General features: G+C 38.0%; 1 protein-coding gene across 14 annotated transcripts in view; it reads right to left on the reverse strand.

Annotated features, from left to right (window-relative positions):
* sqa (spaghetti-squash activator) overlaps positions 1–19,870 on the reverse strand; it is a 145,505-nt gene extending 125,635 nt beyond the window's left edge. For 3 of the 14 annotated variants that reach the window (XM_073957738.1, XM_073957729.1, XM_073957736.1), the window contains exons 1-2: positions 19,748–19,847; positions 19,307–19,408 (exon numbers count right to left, since the gene is read on the reverse strand). The gene's annotated coding sequence lies outside the window, so the exon portion shown is untranslated. Of the gene's footprint in view, positions 1–513; positions 622–19,306; positions 19,409–19,747 lie in introns of all 14 variants that reach the window. The other 11 variants (XM_073957741.1, XM_073957743.1, XM_073957731.1 and 8 more) reach the window with 9 other exon arrangements.
* Between the last annotated feature and the right edge of the window lie 1,260 nt (positions 19,871–21,130).

Raw genomic sequence — 21,130 nt, forward strand, 5'->3', positions numbered from 1 at the left:
ACTACTTTGCTTAATTAATTGAATGAGAATTAAAAAAAAATACAAAAACAAAACCCAAAAGAATTGCAACAAAATGTTGAAAGCAATAATTTCAACAATTAAATTTGAATTTTCTTCTCTTTTGTGGTTAAGTATTTCTGTATTTCTTTGCGCCAAAGAAGGAAATAGCAAAGAAGAGATTTTAAAAGGTTTCATTTTCATTTGGTTGTTTTCTTAATTAAATTTGATTCATCCTCAGTTAATTTTCTACTGTTCCAAGGACATTTATTTTTGTTCTTAATTTACTTTCTTTCAAGAGTTTTGAGATTTCCTTGGAAATTTTTCATTACAACACATTTTATTCATAGGAAGTCCCATCCTATCCCTCTCTCCCCACTTCACCAATAATTTAATTACCTTATTATCCCACTCGTTCATTTATTTGACTCTTTCCCAATTCCACCGTTTTGACTTAATAGGCTTTACTTATTTTCTTCTCTTCGTCTTCTTTATACATATATTTATAACACTTACAACTTACTTTTAAGTGGCTGCCGCCGACTTTAACGCTTTTCCATACAAACAAAATATCTGCCTTAATTTCCAATTGATTGAATTGCCAGCATCAATCTTTTCTGTTCACTGGAAAGAAAGAAGTGAAAGTAAAATAAAAACTCTTTCATTTCCATTTCTTTCTTCGCTTCCTAGGACTTCCGCGTAAAGTAAGCCATTCAAATTTTTTGTACCCTTGTCCATGTAAAGGCCAATGAAAATCAATTTAATATCACCATTTTTTCCAGTTAATAATTTCATCCCACCCGGTATTTTCCATCAGGATAATGGTGTTAAGTGAAATAACAGAACGTAATCGGTGAAAGTAAAATTCGTAGGGAATTTAAAATAATTGAAATTTTTTGTCTTAAACAAACAAGAACGGTGCTCGTGTTCTTACACGAGGTTGCTTATAAGAAACCTCAAGGTCTTCTTGTGGAAGAACTAGAGGTCTTGTGATAAAATACCTGTGGTGTTCTCATAGAACACTTGGAGGAATTTTTCTTCTAATAAAAGACCTGTGGTGTTCTCATAGAAGATCTGCAGGAATTTTTCGCATAGAAGACCTGGAGGTCTTCTTCTCATAGAATAACACCAAAGTCGTTGCTAAATATTAATGAGCCTGATTTTCGACTGAAGTCATCATGTGCTGTTCCCACAAATATCCCCGAAGACAGGAGGGAGACTTGTCGCATAGCAATGAGTGCACCCCCGATTCATATTAGATCTATAATACGGGACGGAGTGTTTATCGCTGAATCTGAAGTTTTACATGACTGAAATACTGGGGAGTTTTTTCACCGTTGGAAAATGTGTGTTTTGTCTAGCACCACGGCCGGACTTACAAATTGAAAACCAGTAAGTAAAGAATCAAAGTCTGGCGGGGCCGACTATATGATATCCTAAACAACTGTGAATATTTAAAATATATATGGGAGTTATATCCAACTCTGAAACGATTTCGATATGATCCGTCACACATTCCAAATTGCATAAAAATTGAATGGATATAGGGTGTTTGGTGCATCATATACCTCAAATCGACCGAAATATATATGGGAGCAATATCCAAATCTGAACCGATTTCCATAAAATATGGCACATTTATTCCTATATCAAATTCAGTCACACATTCCAAATTTCATCGAAATCGGACATACATAAATAGCGTGTTTGGTATTGCAATACCTCAAATATATATGGGAGCTATATCCAAATCTAAACCGATTTCGATTTACTTACTTACTTGGCCCATTACAGAACATTTGTTCCATAGACCGAACTAAGAAAAGATCTCCAATTCTCTCTGTTTAGTGCTTCGCTTTTTGAAATACCGCGCCTTGTCATCTCTTCATGCACTTGTTTGCGCCATCTATTCTTTGGCCTGCCAATTGTGCGTGTACCGCCATGCGGCCCGAATTTATACGCCTTTTTAGCGGGTTCATCATCGCTCATTCTTATGGTATGTCCTAACCAACGTAATCGCTGCATCTCGATACGTTTATCTATACTGATGTCGTTGTATAGCTGATACAGCTCGTGGTTCATGCGACGTCGATATTCACCGTCAACGCAAATCGGCCCGTAGATCTTTCGAAGATTTTTTCTCTCAAACACACCCAGCACTGCCTTATCTGCTTGCGCAAGTACCCAGGCTTCGGAACCATACATAAGCACAGGTAGTATCAGTGTTTTTTAAACGTTGTTTTTGTTTGACGAGATGTGGTCTTAGTTTTAAAGTGCTTACTTAAGCCAAAGCAGCATCTGTTGGCCAATACAATTCTTTTTTATATTTCACAACTGATGTCGTTTGTTGTGTTTACGGCGGTGCCGAGGTATACGAAGTATTTTACTACCTCAAACTTATCGGAACCAAATTCAACAGTTGGTCCCATCTCAATGGACGCATTGCGCGTCGACACCATCAACTTGGTATTCTCGCCGTTTACCGCCAGACCCACTTTAGCAGATTCTCCTTCGACCTTCATAAAGGTATCATGTAACAAGTAACAAGTGGCTATTGGTGTCGATTGTGCCACTTCTTTTGACGTTTGCCTCTCGTATAACCTTTTCTAGCAGGATGTTGCAAAGATCACACGAAAGGCTGTCTCCTTGCCTGAAACCTCTTTTGGTACAAAACTCTTCGGAGAGGTTCTTTCCTATTTTAACTGAAGATCTTGTGTCAGTTAGAGTAATTTTACAAAGCCGAATGAGTTGTGCGGGGATACCAAATTCAGACATGGCTTGGAATACCTTGGAACGCAGCGGGCTGTCAAAGGCTGCTTTATAATCGACAAAAAGGTGGTAGGTGTTGATCTGCATCTCTTGGGTCTTCTCTAGGATTTGCCGCAGGGTAAATATCTGGTCAATGATGGACTTGCCAGGTCTAAAGCCACATTAGTATGGTCCAATTATTTCGTTGACCATTGGCTTTTGTCGTTCGCACAATATCCCTGACACTATCTTGTAGGCGATAGGGAGAAGACTTATGCCCCTATACTTAGAGCATACAGACTTATCTCCCTTCTTGTGGACGGGACACAGAATGCTCAGGTTCCAATCGTCGGGTACGCGTTCTTCCTGCCAGATGGTGCTAACTAGCTGATGCATACACCTTATCAGCGTGTCGCCTCCGGTTTTAAACAGCTCGGCTGGTAGGGCATCAGCTCCTGCTGCCTTATTATTCTTCAGCCGATTTATTGCTGTCTTTACCGCATGTTGGCCGGGTGGTATACATTCAATACCACCTTCTGGGATTGGATCTGTGGTATCTTCGTCGACTTCGCTACTATTGGAAACCAACAGTTTGGAAAAATGCGCTTTCCATATCCTTAGCACAATATCTGTATCAGTTACCAGATTACCTTGCTGGTCTCTACAGAAGGATGTGCCTGTACCAAAGCCATCAGTTTGATGCTTGACTCTTTGGTAGAATTTTCGGACTTCATTCTGGCTCCTGTACATCTCGATTTTTTCACACTACCGCTTTTCCATCTCTCCTTTTCTCCCTGTATCTCTCTTGTGCGCTACGCGTTGATACGGATTGTAAAGTAGCCCTATATGCCGCATTTTTCTCTTCGGTGGCAGCACTACACTCCTCATCATACCATGGATTCCTTGGTGGAGGTCTCTGGTATCCAAGTATGGATTTTGCGGCTGTTTGCATGGAGTGGGCAATGCTTTGCCATTGCGCTGATATGTTATCGGGATAAGGAGTGCTTTGATTAAGCAATTGGGCTAGTTGAGTGGAATATGCTGTGGCTATCTGTTGTGATTGCAGCTTACCGATGTCTAACTTTCGTGTTGTGTCTGTTCGTACTTTGTTTGCTACGTTTAAGCGGGTGCGTACCTTTGCTGCAAAAAGGTAGTGGTCCGAATCAATGTTTGCGCCTCGGAACGATCGTACATCCAACACGCTCGATGAATGTCTTCCATCTATCACAACATGATCAATTTGGTTTCTTGTTTTCTGATCTGGAGACAGCCAGGTGCCCTTATGAATATCGAGATGCTTAAATCTGGTACTGCTAACTACCATGTTTCTTTCAGCTGCAAAGTCTATCAGCCTCATACCATTGTCAGATGTTTCACTGTGGAGACTGAATTTTCCGACTGTTGGGCCAAAGATATTCTCCTTTCCAATTTTGGCGTTAAAATTGCCTAGTATAATTTTAATGTCATGGGCAGGGCAACGGTCATAAGTTTCTGCTAAGCGCTCGTAAAATATATCTGTGGTCTGTTCGTCCTTGTCTTCAGTGGGAGCATTAGTGCAAATAAAGCTGATGTGACTACTGGGAACTTTAAATGTTAAATGGCAGGTAGTTCAGTCAAAAAGTTTACTTAAAATCCTAAAGATATCGAAAATCGGAGGGTATCGTTATATGGGATATAGTCCATCTTCAAACTTGACCTGCCTATGGAAAAAAGATAATCGGATGCAAAAATATAGCGCTGTAGCTCAATTATAGGCAACGCTAGAGTGATTACAACAGACGGACAGACAGACATGGCTAGATCGCTAGATAGGGTCGCAAATGATTAGTTCGATGTGTTACAAACAGAAAAACAAACTTAATATACCCTCCATACTATGGTGGAGGGTATAAAAACTCTATAGACGTCAGAAGTGTTGTGTTTACTTCTTTCCTTTGGGTCCAAGGCTGAGAATATATCTCTGTCGGCACAGATGACTGATACTTTTTTACTAGTTACAGCATGTTCATAATGTGCTGAAAGTTACCCTATTTTAGTTCCCTAGGTACCTTAGACTTTCGGAAAAGCTTGAAAAGAAATCATTCTGTGATAATTTCCATTATTCTTTTTCAGATAGTTTCACCACAAATAAAAATAAAATAAATTGAGATATTTTTAGCTACACATGAAAGAATAACTTTATTTTATGCTATTAAAGCAATTACGTTATTCACCGGTCTGTCTGAAGGTCTGTATGTCTGGCACTGCAGATTCTTATGAAATTCTTCGCAAGTGTTTTATGGGTTTTTCCAAATTTCTTATCCATAGATTCCGCAAGAGGCCAAGGGAGAAAGAGGAAAAAATATGCAAACAATTGTTTTTGACTGTAGGAAGAAAAATGCTGAAGGTTAAATAAAGCATGCTGCTAAACTAAGCACAGGTATACCAATCATATGTCGTCACATATGTGTGCAAATTGTAAAAAATTTAACTGAAATTACTACAATTTTTAATTATTTCTTCAATTCCTTTTCAAAACTGCAATGTAATTATTTGCATTAATGAAATATTTTACGTCATGTCCTCTCAATATCCTCCAAATTTTCAGCAAACGGAAATGACATTTTTTGTTCCACAAAAAATTAAAAAACAAAAACTGAATTCTTCCCAATAAAGGGTTTGGATTTCTTTAGATTTACATTTGCCCCGCATTTTATTTCAATATTTACAGGTAAAACTGCAATTTACTACAACAGGGGGCGTGAGGGGGCAGCGACTAAAGATTGTTGCTGCAGTCAAACACTGCATGATGCATCGTGCAAGGGAATGAAAACAACAACAAGAACAACATTAACGCCAACATTGAGGAAACAAAAACATGGCCCAGCAGGTTGTCGTCTCTGTGGCACAAAAACACATTGAACAGAAATAGCAAAAGCATGCCGCATGTGGCAGCGACAGCCACAGCAGAAACGGCAATTGAATGGCTGTTGTTGTTGTTGCTGCTGTTTACTGCAGCTGTTACAAGGAACGTATAAAATGGTTCGTTGATTTGGACAGATATGTATTTATGTACCTACATGTGAACATACATATAAGTATATTTGTATTATTCGATTTGGCACAAGGGTTCATGTGATTGTCGATTTTCTAGAATTTATGGCCATTTCTCTCGGGTGTAAAGTCTCTTTTAAATCCCATTGATCTCTGATGCTTTCAGGGCCCATCTCCCCTTAACTTTAACAAAAACATCTACGACAACAACATCATCACAAATGGCTGCAATTGCAGGCAAAGCTATAAAAATGAATTTAAAATCCATTGATAGCGCTTTGCATTGTCCCCTCGCATGACCCTTAATGGGTGGAAGTTGAACTATTTTTACTTGTTAGCTTTCAGTCTTTTTTATTAAAAAACAAATGGAGGAATGTCCGTGGGATTTGATTTTGTTTTTGTAAATTCATACCTGTATTCAAACTATTTTTTTTAAATAAAAAGCTAACTCTATGATGCTCTACTAAAGTGTAGTCAGTTTCCCCCTTATCTGCGCAAATTCAATGGCCGGCCATTAACTTGTTTATATCTGCACCCAAATATATTTATGTTTTTGTTTTTCACAAATATTTCTACACATTTCATTTGGGTGTCTGTGTGTGTCTGTGTGATAACATATGGTTGGTATTCCTGTGGTTAGTTTAGCTGATTGTTTTATTTTACCGTTAGCATTTTTCTTCATACAGTCAAAAAATAATTGTTTGCATAGTTTGCTCTCTCTCTCCCTCTCCATCGGAATCTTCAGATAAAAAATTGTGTAGCCCATAAAACACTTGTAAAGAATTTCTTAAGAATCCGCAGTGCCAGACATACAGACGGACAGGTGAATAATGTAATTGCTTCAATAGCATAAAATAAAGTTATTCTTTGAGGAAGATCATGGGCGGTGTTTGTGATGAAATATTTCATATTCGCGGATAATATCTAAAGGAAAATTCAATATTTTTGAACCAATAATTTTGGAACATGAGTCCTTGTTGACAATTTTAGATGGATAAGTTTTGTGACCCCTTGGAACCTTAAATGTCAAATAACAGGCAGTTCGGTAAAAAAAATGTTGCTAAAACCCTCAAAATACGCAAAATCGGGAGGTACCGTCATATGGGGCCTATACCATAACATTAGGGTTTTGGTTTTTCCCGGTTTTTATCATTCCCGGAAAACGGGAATTACAAAACCCCTATTCCCGGGAATCCGGGATTTCCCGGGAAATTTTAAAATACGAGGGTGGATCAATGTTTTCGTGATTTATCCATCTTCCCATACTTACATATATAAAATACAATTTCTGTTCCATTTGTTAGAGTCCCAGAGCAAATTTGTCCGGATTTAGCCCACACTGAACATTTTAATTATTCAAAGCTGAGGAAATCGCTCGATGGAAAGAGATTTGGCGTAAGCAATGAAGTTATTTATCAGAAATTCCTATTTTACGGACCTCGAAAATCGTATGTTTTGAAAAATATGTTTTTATGTCTAAAATTTCCTCAACAAAATCGGACTATGAAATATTCTTTCGCACTTTACCAGTCAGAGAGTTTTTTGAACACTAAGAACTCCAAATGGCAAATTACAACCAATTCGGGCCGAACATTTTGATAAAATCTTCGAAATACCTAAAATCGGGAGGTACTGTAATATGAGGGCTATATAGAAACCTGGAGCTAAGACCACAATTTTTGGGGCAGAAGGTTTTTGATCATTGAGAACTCCAAATGGCAAGTTACAACCAATTCGGGTCGAAAATGTTGATAAAATCTTCAAAATACCTGAAATCGGGAAGTATCGTAATATTAGAGCTATACCGAAAATTGGACCTAAGACCACAATTTTTGGCGCAGAAGGTTTTTGATCATTGGAAACCCCAAATTCCAAAGTACAGCCAATTAGGACCGAAAATGTAGATAAAAACTTCACAATACTTGAAATCGGGTGGTACCGCTACATGGGGGCTGTAGGAAAAACTGGACCCATATTGATGATTTTTTGGCTAAAGTATTTTTTACTTATTTTTAGCATATACTGAAAAAATCAGATTGATTATAAATATTTTTGTCGCACCTCCCCATACAAGTGGGATCACTGTGCGTTGTATGGGGCGTATACTAAAACATGTTAAAAATTTTAGATGCAGAAGTTTTATTACTGCAGCGAACCTCAGAGGCCAAATTACGGTTGATTCAGTCAAAAAATGTAGCTTAAACCCTCAAAATACCGACAATCGGAAGAAACCGTTATATGGGGGCTACGCCAAAGCATGGACCAATTTTGACAATTTTTGGTTCCGAACCTTCGTTACCTCAGGGAACCTCAAACATGAACCGATGTTGACAATTCTTAGTGCAGAACCTTCGTGACCTCAGGAAACCTCAAAGGCTAAATTACGGGTAGTTCAGTCAAAAAATGTAACTAAAACCCTCAAACTACCAAACATCGGGAGGTACCGCATTATATATCAAAATATGGACTTATATTAAAAAATAATGGTGGAGAAATGTTGTGACCCCTGAGAACCTGAAATCTCAAATTACATCTAGTTTGGTGTAAAATTGTAGTTAAAATCCTCATAACGCCGAATATCGAGAGGTATCGTCATGAGGGGCCTATACAAACACATAGACCTATTTTGACAATTTTGGATAAGTGTTGTGACCACTAAGAACCTCAGAAGCCATATTACAAATAGTTCAGTAAAAAAAACTAAAATCCTAAAACTAAAAACTAAAATCCTAAATAAATACCGAAAATCGGGAGGCACCGTCATATGGGGCCTATACCAAAATAAGGACCTATGTTGATAATTTTTGGTGCAGACGTTTCGTGACTGCAGGACACCTCAGACACCAAGTTGTGGATAGTTCAATCATAAAATGTAGCTAAAACCCTCAAAATACCGAAAATCGGAAGGTACCGTTACAAGGAGGCTATACAAAAAAATTGGACAAATATTGAAATTTTTTGATGGTGAAGTGCTGTGACCATTGGGAACCTCAAATGTCAAACAACAGTTCGGTCAAAAAAATTTAGCTAAAATCTTCAGAATACCAAAAACCGGAAGGTACCGTTGACAATTTTTGGTGGATATGTGGGACATATGTTGACAATTTTTGGTGGACAAATTTCGTGAATGCAAGGAACCTCAAATGTCAAAATAACAGGTTGTTCGGTAAAATAATGTAACTAAAACCCTCAAAATACCGAAAATCGGAAGGTACCCTTGAAAGGCGGCTATACCAAAACACGGACCTATGTTAACAACTTTAGATCCACAAGTTTCGTAACTGCAGGGAACTTCAAATGTCAAATTACAAGTAGCTCATTCAAAAAATGTAGGTAAACCCCTCAAAATACCGTAAATTGGGAGGTACCGTCATATGGGGCCTATACCATAATAAGGACCTATGTTAGCAATTTTTGGTGCAGACGTTTCGTGACTGCAGGACACCTCAGAAACCAAGTTACGGATAGTTCAGTCATAAAATGTAGCTAAAACCCTCAAAATACCGAAAATCGGAAAGTACCGTTATAAGGGGGCTATACAAAAAAATTGGACAAATGTTGAAATTTTTTGATGGTGAAGTGCTGTGACCATTGGGAACCTCAAATGTCAAACAACAGGTAATTCTGCCAACAAATGTAGCTAAAACCCTCAAAATACCGAAAATCTGAAAGTATCGTTATAAGGGGGCAATACCAAAACCTGGACCTATCTGGACAATTTCTGGTGAAGATCTTTTGTGGACACTGTGGACTTCAAATGTCAAATTACAGTCAGTTTGGTTAAAAATTGTAGTTAAAATTCTCAAAATACTGAAAATCGGGAAGTACCACCATATGGGGCCTATACCATAACGTGGGGAACCTCAGAGACCAAATTACGGGTAATTAATGGAATGTTAACTTACAATTAGTTCGGTTAAAACATTCTAGCTAAAATCCTCAAAATACCTAAAAATGGGAGGTACCGTTATATGGGGGCTATACCAAAAGCATGGACCTATATTGAAAACTTTTGATGGAAAAGTCTTGTGGCCACTAAGAATTTCAAATATCAAATTACCATTAGTTCGGTTAAAATTTTTAGCTAAAATCCTCAAAATACCGACAAGCGGGAGGTACTGGTATATGGGGCCACCCAGATAGCCAGGGACACCCCCCTCAATAATATCACCTATTAGATATTTTTTGTTTATTGTACTCACAAAATTCAAATTTTAAAAATATTTCTTATTTTGTTCGATTTTATTGCTGTCCTCTGGCAGCCCCTTTACTGCTTCACCTACGAAGCGTCGTACAGTAGTGTAGACTGTTGGCAATCGAAAACATGTTCGAACTTACAAACTTCCCACAATAATGCACAGTGCTCTCGCCATCATTCCCGATAATTTTTGCCAATGATGACCTCTTGAGGTCTTCTATATGCAATGGAAGATCTCTTGAGATCTCCTATATGCAACAGAAGGCCTCCTCAGGTCTTCTATATTCAACAGAAGATCGCTTGAAATCTTTTTTAGGCAACAAAAGTCTCCCTGGGGACTACTAGAGGAAATAGAAGACCTCTTTAGTCTTTTATATTGAACAGAAGATATCTTGAGATCTTCAATATTCAACAGAGAGCTTCCTGAGGTTTTCTATAGGCAACAGATGATCTTTTGAGGTATTCTGTAGGCAACAGAATGACTCCGGAGGCCTTCTATATGCAACAGGAGAACTCCGGAGGTCTTCTATATACAACAGAAGACCTGTTATGGTCCTTTGAGGTATTCTGTATGCAACAGAAGACCTCTTGAGGTCTTCTATAGGCAACAAAACATCTCTTGAGGTATTCTATAGGCAACAGAACACCTCTTGAGGTATTCTATAGGCAACCGAAGATCTCTAGAGGTCTTCTATAAGCAACATAATGCCTCCTGAGGTCTTCTATATGCAGCAGGAGACCTCCGGAGGTCTTCTATATGCAGCAGAAGACCTGTTATGGTCTCTTGAGGTATCCTCTACATTCAACAGAAAACCTCCTAAGGTCTGTTATATGCAAAGAAGGTCTATTGAGTTCTTTTATACGCAACAGAAGATCTATAGAGGCCTTTTATATGCAACATAAGACTTCTTGATGTCTTTTATATGCAACAGAAAACCTCTTGAAGTGTTTTATATGCAACAGAAAACCTCTTGAGGCCTTCCAAATGCAACAGAAGAACCATTGGGGTTTTCTATATGCAACATAAGAGCTCTTGAGGCCTTCCATATACAAAAGAAGACCTCTTGAGGTCTTTTATATGCAACAGAAGACCTATTGAAGTCTTCTTTATGCAACAGAAGACCTATTGAGGTTTTTATATACAACAGAAGATCTCTTGAGGTTTTCCATATGCAACTGAAGACCTATTGATGTCTTCCATGTGCAACAGAAGACCTCTTGAGGTTTTCCATGTGCAATAGAAGACCTATTGGGGTCTTTTATATGAAACAGAAGTCCTCTTGAGGTTTTCCATATGCAACACAAGACCTATTGACTTTTTTTATGCAACAGAAAAGAGAAGACCTCTTGAGGTTTTCCATACGCAACAAAAGACCTCTTGAGGTTTTCCATATGCAACAAAAGACCTATTGAGGTCTTCCACATGCAACATAAGACCTCTTGAGGTTCCTATATGCAACAGAAGACCTCTTGAGGTTTTCCATACGCAACAGAAGACCTATTGAGATTTTTTGTATGCAACAGAAAACCTATTGAGGTCTTCTATAATCATCAGAAGACCTCTAGAGGTCTTCCATATGCAACAGAAAACCTATTGAGGTCTTTCATATGCAAGAGAAGACCTATTGAGGTCTTTTATACGCAACAGAACACCTATTGAGGTCTTCTATATGCAATAGAAGACCTCTTGATGTCTTCCATATGCAACAGAAGACCTCTTGAGGTTTTCCATATGTAACAGAAGACCTATTGAGGTCTTTCATATGCAAGAGAAGACCCATTGAGGTCTTTTTATGCAACAGAAGACCTCTTGAGGTTTTCCATATGTAACAGAAGATCTCTAGAGGTATTCCATATGCAACAGAAAACCTATTGAGGTCTTTTATATGCAACAGAAGACCTCTTGAGGTCTTCCATATGCAACTGAAGACCTCTTGAGGTTTTCCATATGCAACAGAAGACCTCTTGAGGTTTTCCATATGCAACTGAAGACCTCTTGAGGTCTTCTATATGCATCAGAAGACCTCTTGAGGTTTTCCATGTGCAACAGAAGATTTATTGAGGTCTTTTATTCACAATAGAAGTTGTATTGAGGTCTTCTATATGCAATAAAAGACCTCTTGAGATCTTTTTTGCAACAGAAGACCTATTGAGGTCTTCTATATGCAACCGAAGACCTCTTGAGGTATTCCATATGCAACACAAGACCTCCTGAGGCTTTCCATATGCAACAGAAGATCTCTTGAGGTCTTTCATATGCAACAGAAAGCCTCTTGATGTCTTCTATACGCAACAGAAGACCTTTCGAGGTCTTCTATATGCAACAGAAGACCTTTTGAAGTCTTCTAATAACAACAGAATACGTACGACATAATTTATTTAAATCATTTCAAACGCTCCTAAAAAAATTACTTCACTAAATATTAAATTCCCCGCAATTTCCATACAATCTTGAGTTACTCTAAATTATTTCTAAATTTTTTTTTTCGTGCTAAGTAGTAACATTATATTTACTTAACATTTTATGTTCTGAATGAGTAAACAACATCAGCGTAACGGGAAGTTGCGTTTAACTCAATACAATTGCATTGTTTGGAGATTTATGTTCACATTTCCTACACCACCACCACCACAGCAACTACCCTACAAAACAGCTGAGGTAGATTAAATTCAGTGAATGGAGAAAAAAAAGCAAACACGGAATATGTTGGCAAGTAACAAGCTTAGGCTTCAAATATACTTGGATTTTGTGAATTGAGCCAAAAGTATGCGGATGGAACTGCAATGACTCCCAACTATTCGTATTGCCAACTAGTAGAGTTGGTGTTAGTTGCAACTAAATAAAAAAATACGATGTGAATATGTATTTTCCCCCACGGTTTTTATTGTCGAAGTTTTGCATAAAAATTCCATGAATTTCATGGAAGCACTTAACAAGTTTCATGTGTATGATATTTTTTGTATTTTTTTCTGCAGAGTTTTTTTCACAATTTTCTTTGTTATTTAACGCTAAAGCCATTGCAGAGCTCCAAATACTCTGCTGTTCCTAGTTGAGTTGGGGTGGGTAGCATTTCTTCTAGGTAAATATCCATTTCAAATCCATTTTCCAGTTATTCTCTCGTAGCCTGAAATGTTTTTTTGTTCGGAAGCTGAGAATAAAAAATATTCAGTATAATCTGAAATAAACCACAAAATAAGGACATGGAATTTTTTGTCTGCGAAACATATTTATTTTAAATGTCTAAATAAATGTGAATTGAATTTATTTACACCTATGCTGCGATACTTGGGTCGGTATTAATAAATTGGTGTTAAGATTAACACATATTCAATTTTCAAAGAATGAGAGAGTATCAGTGGAGAGTTTCTTCTCGTATCACCATATAGGAAGACAGATTATCAGAAATTTAGCTCTTTAGCTTCCTCGCGGCTCAATGGAACCACAGAACATTGCACAGAGAAGGCAGTTGATGAACATGGGAATGATCTCAGTAATGTTCTCTGGAGTTGTTGTGATAAATCTTGTCAATTAACTTACCCTGGGAGGAGAGCCAAGTCAGTTTGGTGGAACTTACAACTAACTAAGCTGAGCAAGGATACTCGGAGGGCAGTATGACTCAACTTAATATGGTTTGGCATTTATATAGGAATAGTTTCAATAAGAATAACGTAGAATCAACAACTCTGGCGGGTTAGGTTAATAGGTTAATAAAAAATTTAAGAATTTCGTGGAAGATCAATATCTTTTATCCCTACTAATCTCCTGGACCAGATGGTATAATTCCGCGATGCTTCAAAACGCAATTCCTTTTTTAATCACCATCCTGAAGCAAACTTCTATTGTACAGCAATGGAAGGAGGTAACCGTGACATACCTTTTTAAAGCTGGGAAAACTAGTCACAAGTTGCCAAAAGTAAAATAAAGCGAGTTGCCATTCCTCCTTTCTACAGACTACGCCTAAAACATTCCTTGACTTGGAAAGAAAAACCATACATTAATTTCGACCTGTAGCGGAACTCTGTACCTAATCTTTCTAGTTAGGGACAAAAATCGGTAAAACTAAAATGCTTTTAATTTCGGTAATTATCGGAAATTTTTCGGTATGATAACGACTAAAATATAGTAGTCGTTAAATCGCACCGTTATCAAGAGTGCTGTCAATTTGTATTACAACTTTTCATTAAAAATTTTGCATTTTACCGATTTTTGTCGGTAACTCAAAAAATTATTTACAGAATTCCACTACTGATCAGCATTTTGCAAAATGTTTATTAGAAAGGGCAATGGAAGATTCAAATCATTCCTTAGCTACCTTATATAAGCTGTTTTTAAAGCTTAAGAGGTATTCTACATACAACAAACGACCTCAAGAGGTATTTTTATAAATGAAAAGTCTTCTTTTTATAGAAGAACAGAGGTTTTCCTTTAGAAGGCCAGAGGTCGCCTTTTTTTTTTTGTAGAAGACCACAGGGCCTTTTATAGAAGACCATAGATCTTTTTAATAAAAAACCCTTGGTCTTTTAATAGTAGTCCTGAAGTCTTTTTGAAGACAGACGTCTGCAAACAGACGACCAAAAGTCTTCTTATAGATGTTCTGTGGTCCTCTACTTATCGATGACCAGAGTTCATTTTATTAGAGGTCTTTTTATAGAAGACCAAAAGTCCTCTTATAGAATACAAGCGTTATAGGTATATAAGACCAGAGGTATATAACCATAGGTATTCTTATAGAAGGCCAAACGTCTTTTTACAGAAGGCCTGATGTCTTCTTATAGAAGGCAAGATATCTTCTTATAGAAGACCTGAGGTGTTGTTATAGACGAACAGAGGTCTCTATATAGAAGATTAGAAGTCGTTTTACAGAAGACAAGACAAGGCCAGAGGTCTTTTTTAGGATGGTCCGGGGTCTTTTTATATATGACCAGAAATATTCTTATAGAAGACCAGAACGAAGGCCAAAACCGGAGGTCTTCTTATAAAAGACCGGATGTTTTCTTACAAAAGACCTGAAATCTTTTTTTTTTGCTAAACCAGAAGTGCTTTTTATAGAAGACCATAGGTCTTCTTATAGAGGGTTAGAGGTCTTCTTACAGAAGTTCAGAGGTCTACTTATAGAAGACCAGAACACTTTTTTTAAAAAACCAGAGGTCTTCTTTTATTTAGGCTTTCTGTTGCCTATAGAAGGTCTTCACATGCCTATAGAAGACCTCAGAAGGTCTTCACATGCCTATGGAAGACCTCAGAAGGTCTTTTGTTGCCTATAGAAGACCTCAAGAGGTCTTCTGTTGCCTGTAGAAGACCTCAAGAGGTCTTCTGTTGCCTATAGAAGATCTCAAGAAGTCTTCTGTTGTCTATAGAAGCTCTTAAGAGGTTTACTGTTGCCTATAGCAGACCTCAAGAAATATTCCGTTGCCTACAGGAGACCTCAAGAGGTCTTCTATTGCCTATAGAAGACCTCAAGAGGTTTTCTGTTGCCTATAGAAGACCTCATGAGGTCTTTTGTTGCCTATACAAGACCTCAAGAGGTATTCTGTTGCCTATTAAAGACCACAGGAGGTCTTCTGCTACCTATAGAAGACCTCAAGAAGTCTTCCGTTGCCTACAAGAGGTCTTCTGATGCCTATAGAAGATCTTAAGAGGTCTTCTGTTGCCTACAGAAGACCTCAAGTGGTTTTCGGTTGCCTATAGGAGTCCTCAAGAGGACTTCTGTTCCATATAGAAGATTTTAAGAGGTCTTCTGTTGCCTACAGAAGACCTCAAGCAGTCTTCCGTTGCCTGCAGGAGACCTCAATAGGTCTTCGGTTGCCTATAGAAGATCTTAAGAGGTCTTCTGTTGCATATAGAAGACTATAGGAGGTCTTTTGTTGCCTATAGAAGACCTCAGGAGGTCTTCTGTTGCCTATAGAAGAACTCAGGATGCCTTCTGTTGTCTATAGAAGAGCTCAGGAGGTATTTTGTTGCCTATCGAATACCTCAAGAGCTCTTCTGTTGCCTGTATAAGATCTCAAGAGGTCTTATGTTGCCTAAAGAAGACCTCAAGAGGTCTTCTGTTGCCTATTGAAGACCTCGGGAGGTCTTCTGTTACCTTTAGAAGGCCTCAAGAAGTCTTTCGTTGAATACAGGAGACTTCAAGAGGTCTTCTGTTGCCTATAGAAGATCTTTAGAGGTCTTTTGTTGCCTAAAGGAGACCTCAGGAGGATTTCGGTGGCTTATAGGAGACCTCAAGAGGACTTCTGTTGCCTATAGATGATCTTAAGAGGTCTTCTGTTGCCTATTAAAGACCTCAAGAAGTCTTATTTTTCCTATAGGAGACCTCAAGAGGTTTTCTGTTGCCTATAGAAGTCTCAGGAGGTCTTCTGTTGCCTGTAGGAGACCTCAAGAGGTTTTCTGTTGTCTTATGTTGTCTATAGAAGAGCTCAGGAGGTATTTTGTTGCCTATAGAATTCCTCAAGAGCTCTTCTGTTGCCTGTAGAAGACCTAAAGAGGTCTTATGTTGCCTAAAGAAGACCTAAAGAGGTCTTCTGTTGCCTCTTGAAGACTTCAGGAGGTTACCTTTAGAAGGCCTCAAGAAGTCTTTCGTTGCATACAGGAGACTTCAAGAGGTCTTCTGTTGCCTATAGAATATCTTTAGAGGTCTTCTGTTGCCTATAGAAGACCTCAAGAGGTTTTCTGTCGCCTATGGAAGACCTGAAGAGGTCTTCGGTTGCCTATAGAAGACTTCAAGAGGCCCTCTGTTGCCTATTGAAGACCTCAGGACATCATCTGTTACTTATAAAAGACCTCAACAAGTCTTCTTTTTCCTATAGGAGACCTCAAGAGGTTTTCTGTTGCCTATAGAAGTCTCAGGAGGTCTTCTGTTGCCTGTAGGGGACCTCAAGAGGTTTTCTGTTGTCTTATGTTGTCTATAAAATTCTTCGGTTGCCTATAGAAGACCTCAAGAGGCCTTCTGTTGCCTATTGAAGACCTCAGACCTCTGTTACTTATAAAAGACCTCAAGAAGTCTTCCGTTGCCTACAGGAGATCTCAAGAGGTCTTCTGTTGCCTATATAAGATCTCAAGAGCACTTCAGTTGCTTATAGAAGATCTTAAGAGACCTCAAGAGGTTTTCTGTTGCCTATGGAAGTCTCAGAAGGTCTTCTGTTGCCTGTAGGAGACTTCAAGAGGTCTTCTGTTGCCTATAGAAGACCTCAAGAGGTCTTCTGTTGCCTATAGAAGATCTTAAGTGGTCTTCTGTTGCCTATAAAAGAGCTCAGGAGGTCTTCTGTTGCCTAAAGTAAACCAAGAGAGGTCTGCCGTTGCTTTTAAACGGCATCAAGAGGTTTTCGGTTGCCTATATAAGACCTCAAGTGGATTTCTGTTGCATAAAGAAGATCTTAAGAGGTCTTCTGTTGCCTATAAAAGGCCTCAAGAAGTCTTCTGTTGCCTATAGAAGACCTCAAGAAGTCTTCCGTTGCCTATAGAAGACCTCAAGAAGTCTTCTGTTGGCTATAGAATATCTCAGGAGGTCTTCTGTTGCGTATAGAAGTCCTCAGGATGTCTTCTGTTGCCTATTGAAGACATCAGGAGGTCTGTTGTTCTCTATAGGAGACCTCAAGAGGCCTCCTTTTGGATACAGGATCCTTGAAGGTGTCCTTGCCTATAAAAGACCTCAAGAAGTTTTCTGTTATCTATAGAAAACTGTAAGAGGTCTTCAGTTGCCTAGGGAAGACTTCAGGAGGTCTTTAGTGGTCTGTAGAAAACCTCAAGAGGTCTTCTGTTACCTATATGCAAAATATCGCACCAAAAATCTTGTTGTCCAAAGAAGACCTCCTAAGTCCTTTGTTGTCTATAGGAGACCTCAAGAAGTTGTTTGTTGCCTATAGATGACTTCAATATGTCTTCTGTTGCCTTTAGATGGCTTTAAGAAGTTTTCTGTTGCCTATGGAAGATCTATAGAGGACTCCTCCGACCTATAGAAGACCTCAGGAGGTCTTATGTTGCCTATAGAAGACTTGAAGAGGCCTCCTGTTGGGTACATAAGACTTGAAGGGGTACTCTCTTGCCTATTGAAGACCTCAAGAGGTCTTCTGTTGTCTATATAGGCAATTTTTTGCCTGTAGAAGAGCTTAAGAGGTTTTCTGCTGTCTATTGGGGACATCATCGTTTGTGTCTTATATAAGCCTCCAGGATGACTTATTCTGTCATATGTGTGACATCTATAGGTAACATAATACCTCTTGAAGCCATCTATAGGCAACAGAGAACCTCTTGAGGTCTTCTATTAGCAAGAGAAAATATCATAAGGTCTTCTATGTGCAACAAAAGACCTCGTGATGTCTTGTATAGACAACAGAATACTTTTTATGTCTTCTACATGCCACAGAAAACCGCTTGATGTCTTCTGTTGCCTTATGAAGAACTCAAGATGTCTTCTGTTACCCAAAGAACACTTCTAGAGGTCTTCTGTTGCTTATAAATGGCTTCAGGAAGTCTTTTGTAGCATGTAGGAGACATCAAAATACCTATAGGGGTCTTCCTTTACCTAAAGAAGATCTCATCTGCTTGTAGATGAACTTAAGAGCTTTTCTGATGCCTGTGGAAGAATCCAGGAGGTCTTTAGTTGTCTGTAAAAAACCGTATGTTACCTATATTCAAAAGAACGCCCCATGTACTCTTGTTGCCCAAAGAAGACCTCCATAAGTCTTATGTTGCCCATAGAAGACTTCACGAGGTTTATTGTGGACTATAGAATACCTCAAGCTGTCTTTGGTTGCCTATAGAAAACCTTAATGGCTCTTCTGATGCCTATAAATTACATCAACATGTCTTCGGTTGCCCGTAGAAAATTCCGGGAGGACTTATGTTGCCTAAAGAAGACCTCATGAGGTATTATGTTGCGTTTAGATACCTCAAGAGGTCTTCTGTTGCCTGTAGTAGTCCTTAAGATATCTTCTGTTGCCTATAGAAAACCTCAAAAGTTTTTTTGCTGATATATAGAAAATCTTAAGGGGTCTTCCCTAAAGAAGTATTCTCCCTATAGAGAGCAAATAATTATTGGTTTAATTCATGCGAAAAACATATTCAAATAGCAGCACAAAATCAGCAAAAATAGTCGGTTGCTTATTTCTTGTTATCCTCCACCAAAAACCATTTAAAAAAAATGTTCACATTTTTTCAAAAAACTCACATAATTTAGTTAAAATCACAAAAAATAGCACTTTTATTTTATCACCTATTTATATAATCCCGTTGTTGGCACATTTCTTCTCGGTTAACTTAATTTGTTTTGTTTAAAATTTACATTTCATTCTATTAAGCATTTTATTATAATCGTTTTTTCTTTTATATACCTTTTAATTACTTTAGATTTGGCAGCCCAGTGAGTGATGAATGATGTCTTTCTTTTAAACAGCAACAACAAACAATTTGTAGAAGATTTATGTAAAAGCAAACTAAAAATTTCAAAATTTTGTAATCGTAATTCAAATAAACACTCAAAATTTTTAACCAAATACGAAACACACTTCACGTATTACAAACTACGTATAGACCAAGGCAGCGGCAGAAAATTAGCACATATTTTTAAAATTTCACAAAAAAAACTTTTTTTGAAAAATCAGCCGCACACAACAAAAATAAAATTCCAGACAATGATTGGCGCCAAAAAGGCCTTAATTGTAATTTGTTTGCTTATTTTTGGTTTTGGAGAATCGTATAAATGGCAAATAGATTTTTTTCAATTTTCCAAATAGCACACCAAACTCAGAACCACTATCTTTTGCTTTTCTTACTTTTAAAGAAATATTTCAAATCGAATAAATTCACCGTTTACCGTATCAGAAGAAATGTTGAAAAAATGAATCTGTACGAGATCTCATTAAACGAACAACTGAGCCAATAATTGAGGAAAACATAATGAAATTTCGAAAAAATCTTCGAATTCTGTGTGTGGCGTTTTCCTATACGAGGTTTTTGCTGTTGTTGTTCTTTTTGTTTATGTATTTGCCAAATAGAAAATATACTCAATACAAACAATGTTGAAAAATCTGCGTCGTTTTTCTGGTGTTTCTTCTTCTTTTTTTCAGATGCAAAGAAAACATTTTCGATAATGAGCGACCAAATCCCAGTGTGAATGTAAATTGATGAGAGCCACTAAAAGATTGTTTAATGAATCAATTGGTCATTTTTTTTAATTATTCCCAAGAGAGTATTTTGTTCGAAAATTAGGGAGAAAGAGGGAGAATGCGAATCAATAGATTTTGAATGAAATATGGGAAAAATAACATACAATATCCTAGAGTCTTTATAGACGAGCAAAATGTAGAGTTTATAGACGACCACACTGGATGATCTTCTGTGGCCTGTCCTGGTCCTCTGTTTCCTAAAGACAAAGTCAAGAGGTCGTAGGTGATGTTTTCAGTTGTCTATGAAAGACCTCAAAATGTCGTACGTTGCCTATAGAAGACCTCTAGATGCCATCCGTTGACTATAGAAAACCTTAACCGGTTTTCTTTTGCCTATATAAAAAATCAAGAAGTATTCGGTTGCCTATAGAAGACCTCAACTGTTCTTCTGTTGCCTATAGAAGACCTCAACTGGTCTTCTGTTCCCTTTAGAAGGCCTCAACTAGTCTTATGTTGCCTATAGAAGACCTGTAGAAGCCAATAAACGACTTTAACCGATATGCTAGTGCATAAAGAAGACCTCAAGAAGTTTTCTGTTGCCCCAAAATGTCTTATGTTGCCTATATAATACCTCAACTGGTCTTCTGTTGGTTATAAAAGACCTCGAGAGGTTTTTGTCGCCACAAAAAGTCTTATGTTGCCTATATAAGACCTCAACTGGTCTTCTGTTCCCTTTAGAAGACCTCTAGAAGCCTTCCGTTGCCTACAGAAAACCGTATAGAAGACCTCAAGAGGTTTGCTGTTGCCCCAAAATGTCTTATGTTGGGTATATAAGGCCTCAACTGGTCTTCTATTGCCTATAGCAGAACTGAACTGGTCTTCTGTTGCCTATAGAAGACCTTTAGAGGCCTTCCGTTGCCTATAAAATACCTTAACCAGTCCTCTGGTGCCTATATAAGTTCTCCAGAGGCTTTCTGTTGCCTATAGAAGACCTTAACCTGTCTTCTGTTGCCTATAGAAGACCTCAAGAGGTTTTCTGTTGCTTATGGA

The sequence above is a fragment of the Musca autumnalis genome, unplaced genomic scaffold (assembly GCF_047663935.1).
Source record: "Musca autumnalis isolate F117 unplaced genomic scaffold, ASM4766393v1 scaffold_5, whole genome shotgun sequence".
In the NCBI taxonomy this organism is placed as follows: domain Eukaryota; kingdom Metazoa; phylum Arthropoda; class Insecta; order Diptera; family Muscidae; genus Musca; species Musca autumnalis.